The 12,778-nt window shown below is 48.9% G+C and overlaps 1 protein-coding gene across 1 annotated transcript in view; it reads left to right on the forward strand.

Annotated features, from left to right (window-relative positions):
• LOC133352274 (protein eva-1 homolog C-like) overlaps positions 1–12,778 on the forward strand; it is a 63,448-nt gene that overhangs the window by 1,064 nt on the left and 49,606 nt on the right. The window lies entirely within an intron of this gene.

Below are 12,778 nucleotides of genomic sequence, written 5' to 3' on the forward strand. Positions count from 1 at the left end.
ACCCACGTGGTGCGGAGCGGCCCTCATACAGCTGTGTATTGACAAGGGCCGATCGCGTGGATTGTGATGGGCCCCCTTTGCAAAGTGTCTTGGTGAGTCCCAATCTGAAACTATCTCGCAATACACGATGCGGCCAGGAGAGGGCGGTATAGCGGTGGATTCTTGAATATGTCAGTGCGGCGCTTAAAGCGCTTTATCCACCTCTTGTGTGTGCGTGTGTGTGTTTTTTTTTCTCTCTGGGCACTTCGGTTTTCTCTCACGATGAGTACGGTTGGCCACGCACGGTGCAAAAGAAGTTCAACAGACATGCGTTCCTACACAAGAAGCCAAACTTTCGTTGATATTCTCCAAATTTTTTTTTATAATTTTGGCCAAACATCCCAATGCAGGACCCTCCTGAGAAAGTCGTGTGGGTCAGTGAGGCTTTACTCTCTAAATGAAGTGCATTATTCTTCATATTCTCATAAAAAATTATAATATTGGCCAAACATGCCAATGCAGGACCCTCTTGAGAAAGTCGTGTGGGTCAGCGAGGCTTTACTCTCTAAATGAAGTGCATTATTGTTGTTATCAACGTACGATTCTTTTGGCGACTCTGTCCTTGGTACCACTTTCCATGACAAAGCTGTAGAGCCTCCCACGTGTTTGTATGGCCAATAAAGCGTGGATTATTGCGAGTGATAACCCACACGATTGAGAAGGTTATCACAAGATTTGCTTTATTGGCCATATAAAGGGATTTCGTGCCGCTAACGTTGAGCTGCTGCGAGTGTCGAGAAATCAAATATCTTGCTCTGGGTCCATGGACTGTGCATCATCTGGACAGCATGGGACCCCCAACAGCACTCTGGTGGCTTTGGCACGGGTGTTCACATAATTGGTAAATCCTTTGCACGTGCAGTCCATCGTCAATCCACTGCTGGATGAAGGCCCTCCCCAAGCCGTGCGCGTGGTGGTCGTGGAGGGTTATTTTCCCATGCTTTGAACCACTCTACACGGTGCTAAGCCTCAAGACACGATTTCCTTTTTTTGGCAGGGTTCTCGGTGAATCGAGACGTTTGGCCAGTTCCACGTATGAGTGTTTGTACTTCGTGTGGGAGGAAACAAGAGTTGTTACCCGGGCAAATGCCACGGACTCGGAGGGGTGCGCTCAGTTCTAAGCGTGTTTGTATTCAAGTGAATTCGAGATCGTGGCCCTGTCGAGTAACGTGTCTAAACTATACTTCCAGGCTGATGCTTAAACCCAAAAATCGCCTGGAGTTTTTTGGGTGTTTTTAATCTAATACCTGTTGGAGGCAGGGTCTGGAATGTGGGGAGACTGACAGGCTGAATGGCTGAATGTGTGTTTTTCCCCCCTGTGTTTCCACTGTCTCTCTTTATAAAATGCTATATTAGTCCCCATGCACCGTAACACAACTATACGCGTGCGTTAGAGATGTGTAAAGGCATGTGTGTGTGGCTTTTCAATTAGACACCCATTGAATGAGAAGACATATACTAGTTCCTACATAATGCATTCATAGAGACGTGTGTGTGTAAGTGAATGCAGGACCCTTTGGCAAGCCACTCCTGAATGAAAAATTCCCCCCACTCTAAACTAAACGATATAAAAATATATATATTTTACCAGCTAAGGCCCACTGCCCAGCTCTTTTTCAGAAGTGACCTGGCCACAAATGATAGCTCAACTAAGTGGCTTATCACGTGTAAATGTATAGCAGCCAAATACTCTGAACGCATGTCGTTTCTAAATGTGGAGGGAAAAACCGGAGGAACCGAAGAAAAATCCAAATGGCCACGGGGAGAACATACAAACTCCAAATATAGCGGCGTCTGGATCGGTATCGAACCCACGACCTCCTGTGTACTAGGCAACGTAGTTAATATCTCACCGCCATGGCACCCACTCTGTCTGGGACGTGGGGATTGTTTGACCTTACTTCCCCACGTTGGTCAATGTGATTTGGAGAAGTGTGGAGGGTGAGCATGCAGTGCTAGTTTAGATATCACTCACCCTGGTGTTAGCCACTACTGGGGATTGAACTCTGGTGCCTAGGTTTTCGTGTATTTCGCACAAATCATTCAAATAACAACAAGCGGCATGCCACCATTCTATACACTGAAACGTATAAGCTACACACACGTGTTCTCTGCGTCCCTGTATTAAGTGCACATGCTTTACATTACAGTCTATGCCTATAATGATACACTTGGAATATAAAAGTCTGTCCTGAGTTGTAATGAATACAGCTAGAAATATATGAAAGGTTTGTGTGTGTGTGCGTTATGTTTAAAGGAACTGCTCGTTGTTTAAATACCACAGGTATACATTTGTTGACACTGGTAACCCGGACATCGTGAATACACACCGGTATCTATAAAAGAAAACAAATTCCACCCATTCTTGTCCATCTGTGGATGAAGGCCTCGCCAATGCCATCAAGGGATTTTGTTTTGACCATCGTGGTCCGTGAAGATTGGTGAAGGACCAGGGAGGGCAGGGCCAGTTATGATATCACTGGCCAATGATGTTACCCATGGCCCGGGAATTTAACTTGAGTCCCTGGTTTCCCAGGGCAGCGCGCTAACAAAGGCACCCACCACTCCACCCCACGATGTCCATAGCACGTCTTAACAACATTACATTAGGTGACTTGAATTTGATTGACACCATTTATAATGGCTTCTGGGGCATTACACCTCCTCTCTTGGAAAATGTATTAATCTTTATCAGCTGTCCAAGATCTGCATCTATTATTGTTCCGTGTTGCACACTCGTACTTGTAAACAAAACTATTTTAAACAGAGCGGTCCCGTCACATGCAGCTGTCGTTGACATTGCATCACGTGCCTTTTCTACTGGGTGATACTCTGTGCTCAATTGGACGGCACTTCACTGTTGTTTCAAATCTTCTCGTTGCTGCATGGGTGGCTCACCGAGAACAGAGGAGGAGGGGGGCGGACACAAAAAACAACGAAGTCCTCGTTGTTTTTAATTTCTCGCATTCCTGAGCTATTGCGATAGCGGTCTTTGTTCAGAGTCAATGCGTTATCACAAAAGGTCCTCTCTGACCCACCACCCACACTGCATGCCATCGCCACCGCCACTGCCGCCACCACCAGCACCCCCAGATAAACGGTCCGTGTGTTATCATGGCCACGGTGCTGGTCGGGCAATGTGAGGCTCACGTTTGCCTCGTGCTGTTTCCTCAGCAGTCAAAACGCTCAACTCCCGCGGTGGCCGAGGGCTGGTAGTCGAAATTCCACATTCCTATGGCTGGGTAGAGTCTTAACAAGCACTGCTAACTTGGCACTGAGTATGTGTGGCAAAAATGTGTGGCAGCCTTTAGCACGTGGTGCTGCTTTCAGGAGAATGAGCCGGTGTTGATGTCTAGTGGAGAGAGAGCAAAACGTTTACAGTACGAGCGATGGCTGTGAGTTTCGATATCCAGTCAAGAGCTTCAGGAGATGCAGAGTGACTTTCAGAGCTGTTCGTGGGGAATGAGGAACAGCGGAGAGAGAAGTTCACCAAATGTTTCATCGTTCCAAGTTCATGATGTCCACGCTGCTGTGGAGTGTCCTCTTTGAGTCTGCATTTGTGCGTATGATATCTGCAGAATTCATGTGATGTTCTGATCACGGTTCATGACTGAGTCAACATTGGCTGGGATTTGAACTGTGCCACCGAAGGCATGAGACCAAGGCTCTTCAACTGAGTTATGTGTTCGTGGCTCAGTGAGTAGACGAATGAGTTTTCTGCCAACTTGGTTAAGGCCATATTTGCCATTCTCTATTCTGTATTGTGACTCTTCAGTGGTGTCCATGCATCTATTTCATTCAACATTAGTGCTAAAGAGTGCTAATGTAGAGCAATTGCATGTTCCATCGCAACATCTGTCGATCGGTAAATATGGAATAGCGAACCGTGACACAAGTTTAGAAGTGCCCTTGTTATGTGATGTACAATGCTTTGGCCAAGAGAGAGACAATGCTTTGGCCATCTACTGCTGGATGAAGGCTCCCCATGCCCTGAGTCTGTGATAGAAATTCCACATTCTTATGCCAAGGGTCAGTATATTCAGAGGATATGCCAAAGTAGACTATTTGGCTGCCATAAATTTCCACGTGATAAGCCACTTCGTTGAGCTATCATTGGTGGTCAGGTTGTTTCGGAAAAAAAGAGCTATATAGCTTAGTAGGCCCTACCTAGTAAAATAATTGTAAAAAATGTATAGATCGTGATATAACACTTTACAGCCCTGTGGTTGACCCACTGCCGGATGAAGGCCTGCCCCCACACCACGTCGGTGATGTGTGATCACACTCTGCCACGCGGGTCGGTGCGGTTTGGTGAAGGTTCATGCTTTGGTGGCAAGGACCAGCACCGGTTCCGCAGCTGACCGGGAATTGCCCTCGGGTATGGTTAACGTAGGCACCACGGAATAATTGACCTTCATCAGAGCCTGAAATTACACGATGGAACCGCATGGATGTGAAAAATCCACCTGACGTGATGTGGAGCGTCAACTCGTTTCAGCTCTTTAACGTGTTTTTTGGGGATGTGACTTCGCAAAGCAGCTCCCAGAACGTGGAGTGAAACTTCGCCGCACTGGACATGACAGCCCTAAGACATGCATCTTCATCAGCTCCTGGCGAACACAGGGCTAATGTAGCTGCTCACCCCGAGCTCTCAATGTCCTGATAGTGCATTGTCTTTTGCTGTTCGTCTTTTGGCATCCTCTGGTCAAACACTGTTGGAGACTAGGCTCTAAAGAAAGCTGTCTCTGGTGTGGACCAATCAGTTTGAAAGACAATGCATATACTACCAGAGCATTTTTTTTTCATGTTGACCACAAGTATATGTGGTTAATGCAGACGTGATTCCTTGCAAAAGGTTTCAGTTTTGTGTTTTAACAACTTAACACAACTGTTTTATTGCCAGAAAGGGTAAAACTTATTGTTATATTTTTACATGGCTGAAATTTGCTTCTCATTTCCTCCAATATCCTATTCCTGACGTGAGTGTGACTACCCGATGCGTCATACCTGCAGCCATCGTTGTACGTCTGTCGAACTTCTTTCGCACACCGTGATACAAAAATACCCAGGGCATGTCTCAGGAAAAATAATAGATCACAATACCTGCAAGACCTCGGGAACTACACGCACACACGCCGCGTTGAGCTAAAGTAAGCCGGGGCTGTGTCCCCGCTCATAACACACCGTGTTTTCCTGTAAATATTTCTGATTCTCTTTAAAAAAAAACAAAAATCACGAGGTCCCTTTGATCAACGATGCTGAACATTGCTGAACAAAAGGCTTGCATTGACACAATCGTATCGCTTTCCGTGGGGCGATTTCCTCGGGGTAATGCGCGTCGGTGTGTGAGCACGACTCTTAGGGTATGTACGTGTACGTGTCTCCGTGTGTGTGTGGGGGGAGCGGTAGTGTAGTGGTTGTGTAGCGGTTAGCGCGCTGCGCTATGAACCCAGCGACCTGGGTTTGATTCCCGCTCACAGCCAACACCAGTGACGATTATCTGAACCGATACTGGGCCTTCCCTGGGTCGACTCACCCACAAATTATTACTTGGTGCGGTGTGTAAACATCACCACTGGGGCGACAAAGGCGGTCGGGCGTGGTGCTGGCCCACCCACCCCCTCGTGTACCGTTCCGGCCTTCATAGGTGCTCGCTAACAGCACTTGCCCCTACGGTCTGTTAAGGCTATACGGGGGATCTTTGTCCTTGTGTGCTTTGGTGGACATGGGGAGATCTTTTTTTGTGGACATGAGGATTCTCCTAACCTGGCACATAGGCCTTGGGGGCATTACTGTCACTTAAACTAAACATATTCAACTATTTTTTATTTTACGAGGTAAGGCCCACTAAGCTATGAAGCTTTTTTCTCAGAAGCGACCTGGCCACAAATGATAGCTCAACGAAGTGGCTTATCACGTGGAAATGTATAGCAGCAAAATACTCTAAAAGCATGTTTTTTTAAATGTCGAGCGAAAACCGGAGGACCCGGAGAAAAATCCACGTGACCGTAGGGGAAAGCTGAAAACTCCAAAAATGCAGGTGGCAGGGTCAGGATCGAACCCACGACCTCCTGTATACCAGGCGAGGGAGTTAACATCTCTCCACCACAAGCTGCTGATGACGCGTGGAATCGCCAGCAGTTGTTTTTGTTCGTGTCTACCTACAGTATATTGATAATAGCGCCTGCGTTAACAATGTCCTTGATAACAACAACAAACGGGGACCTTTGTGTTTCCACACACTGCAAGGTAGATAATGCCCGGCTCTGCGGTTTTTAATATCTCGGCAAAAAATCTTGACCAACCTTAACTGAGTACCTGGCGCGGTGTGTAAACATCAACACCGGCGAGCCAGAGACGACGGCCGGCTTCCTAAGCGCTCGTTGACAGCAAATTGCCCCATCAGCCTGTGCAGGCTACTACAGGAGCGGGGAATCTTTGTCTCTGCGTGGTGTGCGTGGTGTGCATGTGTGGGCGAGTGGGACGGAGTCAGTTTCTGCCTGCGTGTGTGCGTGTGGGCCCAGTGGTGCCGACTGCTCACCTGGAAGCCGTGCTGTGTCTGTGTTGGCGAGTGTGTACACCTGTCACGGCTTGCAAAGCAACGCATTCTCAAGGCTGGCGGGGGCGGCGGTGACTCGCATTCCTGAGAGGGGGCCCCGTGGGAGGGAGAACACGCGATTCCATTCAGCTCGCCGGCACGATCAATGATCCGAAGGTGTACAGGGCAGAAAGGACACGGGCTGAAGCTGTGTGTGTGCGTGCGTTATTTGCGGCAGTACTCAGCGAAGAAAAAACATCGAACGAAATATTATAAAATCGCCCCGAGATGGTACGGAGAAACGCACGCATGGGATTGCGGTGAGAGACAGGAAGAGAAACACCGCTGACCGAAGAGAAAATGCAAAGTTAGAGACCTCTGCATTGACCGTCAAGGGAAGTAAGCGGACTTGGACAGGACACGTGGCCAAAACGGATGCTCAGAGATGGTCATTATCGTAAGGCTCGATATAAAATGACTTTCACATTGATTTTGAATGACGGCCGGTGGTTGGTACCAATGAAGGAGTGACAGCCAAAGAAGTGAACGCGACCGAGAGGAAGTCTCACGCAGGGATGCTGCAATCCAGAAACTGGATGGATTATTATTGTGGCGTTGTGTGTGAACGTGACTGATGGTGACGGCTTGGGGGGGACCTTCATCCAGCAGCGGATAGATCGCTGCTGATGATGATAAAATCACACGAGTGCACAATATTAGATACATACGTTGCATATGTGTCTGTGTGCATACATATGTATATATTGCAGCTGGGCTGTGTGTTCATAAACTAAACTAATTTTTTTTGCAATTTTTATTTGACCAGGTAAGGCCCACTGAGCTCTACAGCTCTTTTTCAGAAGCGACCTGGCCACAAATGATGGCTCAACGAAGTGGCTTATTATGTGGACATTTATAGCAGCCAAATACTATGAACGCACGTTGATTCTGAATTATAAAAAGACGGCCACACTCAGCTCCCTTTGGAGTTGGTGGTCTAGATAAGGCTGTGGTGGTCACGTGAAAACGGACGCACACCTTAGCTTACTGCTGTTTGCTTCTGAACGTGTGCACTGAATGTGCACATGCATATGTTTCTAAACATAGAACTTGTTTTCACGTAATGTGCACCTCCTTTGCGCAAATCATCAGAATATTATTTCATACTGGAGGAATCCGATGAGCTAGAAAGCTCGTTTTCACAGATGTCCAGTAGACATCTGTCAATCTAAAGCCCACCGTGAATCTGCGTTAAGGGCTCCCCCACACTGTATAGGCCACGGGTGTTGTCGACCACATTTCGCCACGCCGCTCAGCGCAAGCTCGTGAACGGGAAGAGCCCGCGACCTGTTCTGGACGTCAACTCGCCAACGACCCTCGATGTGCCGGCCTCCACGCGTGACGGGAAGCTTTGCCACGTGCTCACGCTCTCGGCGCACGCACGGTTGTCACAATTTGGACCTCTAGAGCCGCACGTGGCACCACGGCCGGCGACTGCTTCTGAAGGGGACACGGCAGTGCCGCGCAGATGGTGTTCATAAGCGCAAACGAAACCGGAATGAAATGAAATGTGACTACAACCGCGATCCAACCTTAAGAGTTTTTGGCACAGGAGGCCAAACCTTGTGTATTTGGTGGGAAGGGGGGGGGGGCAGAGTTGGTGGGGGGGGGGCTCCCTGGACCACCTCCTAGCACTACTGGCTTAGAGCCACATATTTGTTTTGAGTGGCGGCATTGACAGTTGCCCGTCACGGTGTACGTGGCCAACGGAGGAGGTGTAATCCGCCAAACACGGAGGATGATGCTGTTTAGACAGGCGACGCCGTCACACGAGGACGTGCGACTCCGTCAGAGGTGCCGAGGTCGACCAGCGTGGTGGGGGGGGGACAGGCGATGCGGGCCGGCGAGCGGAAAGGGGGATGCGGATTTAAGGACAGGACGGCGAAGAGACTGGCGGCAGGACAGAGAGGGAGGTTTCTCCACACACCGCCAGCCCCTCTGGAAAGAGGACGGCAGAGAAATGACGAAGCAGACTAGCGGCCTCGGGGTTTCACCTCTTCATCATTGATGAAAAGAGTTGGCTTGACTCATGGCGACGCTTCTGTGCAAGGATTGATGCATTTCTTTTTACTTTGTGAATCTAGTGGCCACGAGTGGCTGCAGGAGTCAGGTGAACGTAGTACAATACAATGCGCACAAATTAAAACAAACTATTGATAGAGGTTTTTTGTTGGGTAAGATCGCGTAACTATAAATGTGTCAACGTGATTCGATGCATGCATGGATTAATTTCTCACTTCCAGGTCGCTGGAAAACCGGGAGTAAGCCGCTTGACCAGTAGCCACAAGCATAGCAAGAGGCATAAGTGTACCTCGAAATTAAAAACAATCGATATCAATAATTAAATTGATGCATTATTACACCTCTAGTGACAAACACGTGTGAACAGTTGGCACACTCAGCCCACAATGAACGCACAACGATGCCCACTTGCCCAGCAGTGGACACGTGACTAATTACACCGGCCGCATGGCCTGGTGCGAGACCACAGCGCCACGAGGCTGCCTCTGTTCAGTTGGTGGGGGGGGGGGATTCGTATGCTTAGTGAGCAACATGATGGAACATAGTGGCCCGCTCGAGACACTCTTTTGGGAAGTTCCACTTGGGCATCTTCCCTGTTTGTACGTGTGTTGAACTTCTTTCACACCGTACGTAGCCAACCGTGCTAATCGGAAGTGCGGGCGAAGGATAAAACAAACTAAACACAAAAGAGCAGTTCTAAAGAAATGAGTTTTCAACTTCGACGATTGTGCACAGCTCCAGTGTCTTCCTCATATCTGAAGGAAGAGCGTTCCAGACGGCCGTAGAAGTGCATCCGAAAGTGTGCGTTGCGGCGACCGTCTTTGTTCGATGGGTAGCCGAAAGCCGCTGCTGTGAGGATGACTGGAGTTTGCGTGATGATGGTTAATGCTCCTTGACGAGAGAATGGACCAATCGGAGGCACAACACACACAGCGTTCCGCTCCGGCACCTACCCTGCATGCCCCGCTGCACGCTCGCTGGTGGTCTGAGTGCCATGTGTGCGTTGTTCCCGTCTTATTATTTTCCCTTGCTGGTTTGACATACCTGGACGTGCATTCGCTGTTGACAGTCCCTTTGACAGTCTACCGCTGGATGAAGGACATCTGAGGGCCGTGCCGAACGTGGAGGTCATTTGGTTATACTTCACCATGCTGGTCAATGCTGATCGGTGAATGGGGGGGGGGGGGACCCAGGACCAGTTGGGATGTCGCTCACCACTGGTGTTAGCCGTGGCCTGGAATTGAACTCACTTGGTCAGATTGGCAACTTGTGTTACTGCCGAAGGGACAAGTGTTCTTCGAGTAAATCCGCTGGTTCAGCAGTTCCACTGCTGGATTATATTTTTTTCTGCCTGAGGACGACCGCTTGTGTTGCGATCGAACCGCCGTGATTTATTTTATTTTCTACCCACGTGACTTTACCGAAAGAACCAAAGAGTATGGATTCATGCAGTCACGAAAGCTTCAAATCAAGATTAAATCCGTTGTATTCGGGGGTTTTGCAACGATACAAGTAAAAAAGTGAAAAAATACATTCACGTTTTGATTGATCGCCGGGAACACATCGCGATCGAATGCGACGCTGCAGATTGTCTGGGCTTTACTCGGCTGATGGGTCACAGCTGAGCAGGCTCGCGATGCCATGCTGCTGTTGTGGCAACGTCTTGTTGCCGTCACGTCAAATATTCATGGAGTTCATTTTATGTTTGTTTGTTTCAGTCCTAGCTGCCAACGTTGACGTTGCCTCGTTAGCCTCCAAGCGCAATTGTGTACGAGCCCCCGTATGTATTACGCACAAAGTGTTTCAATGCACGCGTGGTGTATTGTATTGTTGTGTTGTTGTAACTTCCTGACCCCCCAATGCCCCTACTGATCATCTTTGCGAAAAGGTCTCCATCGCTCTTCGGATTCCTCCGGTCCTCGATAAAAATGCCGATTGTGAGCGGCCTCCTGGCCCAATTTGTATCGGCGGGCCGGTTCCTGTTAAGGGTCGCGTGTTCGCGTCGGGCCGAAAACCACCACACGCGCGGAGGCCCCCACAACGATTTTAATTACAGGAAGAGACGCCTGGATGGGGCGGCCTGGATGTGGCGGCAGCTGCAACCCAATATTTCTCGCGCCAAGTCCCCCGTATTGTGTTACCTGGCCCCGCGGAGTGACGCTCGTGCTGGGGGCAGCATACCGCTGCGGGGGTCTGCCGGCAGGGCGAAGGGAGTGGGGAAATGTGGGGCGCGGGGAGGGTCGCAGGGGGGGCTCCAGCCAGGAGTGGTTTTCCAATTCGGTGCTCTCCCATCCCCCATCAGGAGCAGAGTGGTTTGTAGCTTCTCTCGCTCAACGTGGTGCAACAGCCCCCAGTCTGTGTCACCGCAGGGCAGTGGTTCTCACCAGCCTTGCACCCCCATTGGTTCTGAATCGTTGAAAAAAATGTATAATGTTAATAAACAAATAGGGTTCATACTTTTAGTTTTTTTGTATCAAGTGATACAGCAAATCTGGCTGTGACGGTCCCACCTGATGACGGAGACTTGTGTTGCCTCCGAAACGTCGTGATTTATTATTATTTTTTTATTAATTTTAATTTCAATTTTTTACCTACGTGACTTTACCGAAAAACTAAGAGTATGAATCCTTGCAGTCACGAAAGCTTCAAATCTAGAATTAAACGCATAGGGTTTGGTGAAACAAAGCAGACGTGCTTGCAGTGCCCGTTCATAATTTGTGTTTCGATGATTTAACTTGTAAACAAATCTCGCCGTGTCTGACACCCCCTGAAAGGGCATCTCGCACCCCGTGGGGGTGCGTGCACTCAAGGTTAAGAACCCCTGCCGTAGGGGTTTAGGTGGTGTTATATTGTGGTGCTGTGCCGTGTGCCGCTGTCTGTGTGTCTGTCTGATGTTGTGTTTTGTCTGGGTATTATTTATCTGTCTTGCCTGCCATGTCTGTCTGTCAGTGTGTTCGCCTCTCTGTTCATCTGCCCATCAGTGCATGGGACTGTGCGTACGCGCCGTCTGTCCGTGTGTCTTTGTGTCTTTGTGTTTTGTTTCCACCTAGGGGTTTTATTCAAAAGGGCCTATGTATCTGATCGTTTTGCTCAAAGCCAACTAGAACGATGCCCGAGGCGTGAAACCTTGAGAATGGAACCTCACCAATGGTAATGCTTGCACTGCCCAGAGACTCATTGACCCCATCAACTCCCACGCTCATTCTCAGAGCTGAGATAAGCAAGCCGCTGGTCCCAGCTCGGATCTGTGAACACGCTTAGGATGCCTTCGGCTCCACCACGGATGGAGAATCTATAGCACGAGGGGCAGATATCACCCGTGACTTCATTTCACGCTGACCCGAGGCATACCAATTCGCAATAGCCCACAAATTATATATATTTTCGACCACTGCAAGCATTTTAACCGGAAAATACATTTGACGTGGAAAAAGCTCTGCTTCTAAATTGTAGTTCGATGTAAAGCTTTCGTGACTGCAGGGATTCATCTTCTTGGTTCTTTCGGTAAAGTCACGTAGAAGAGAAATAATAAAATAATAGAAATAAAACATAATAAAATAATTCTCACGACGTTTCGGCCACAACGCAAGCAGCCGTCCTCAGGTGAAGACCAGGTCTGTCTACGTGACTTTACCGAAAGAACCAAGAAGATGATTCTAAATTGTAGTTCGCTCAGTCAGTTTCGTCACTGCAAGGGTCTCTTCAGTTTCAGTTTCATCTATTAGGTATTACCCTGTGAGCCATGTGGATCTTGACTCGGTTGCAACCGCAACAAAACAAAAACATGAACAAGAAACATCTTAAGGTGACTACACGCAACAGAAAAATCCTACAGTGCCAGGAACGACTGAGAAACGACTGAACTGCGTGTCGTTCGTGCGTGGCTCCCCACAGAAGTTATCATCCCGAAACTAAAAATTGGACTCTCGGTTCGAGGGAAAAAGGGTCCCCTGCTCGTGGTTTCGCTTACAACGAACGAGCAAGTCCACGCGCCCTGCGCCGGAGTGAAACCTCGCCTGGCTCCTCAGGCGAGCCGAGTCTGAAGTCTGCACGAGCGCCGAGCAGGCAAACAAAGACGGCTCCCCGTTTGTAAGCCGGCGGCCGCCGGATGGATGGCTC

The sequence above is a fragment of the Lethenteron reissneri genome, chromosome 5 (assembly GCF_015708825.2).
Source record: "Lethenteron reissneri isolate LAM-NWPU_2019-01 chromosome 5, ASM1570882v1, whole genome shotgun sequence".
NCBI lineage: Eukaryota > Metazoa > Chordata > Hyperoartia > Petromyzontiformes > Petromyzontidae > Lethenteron > Lethenteron reissneri.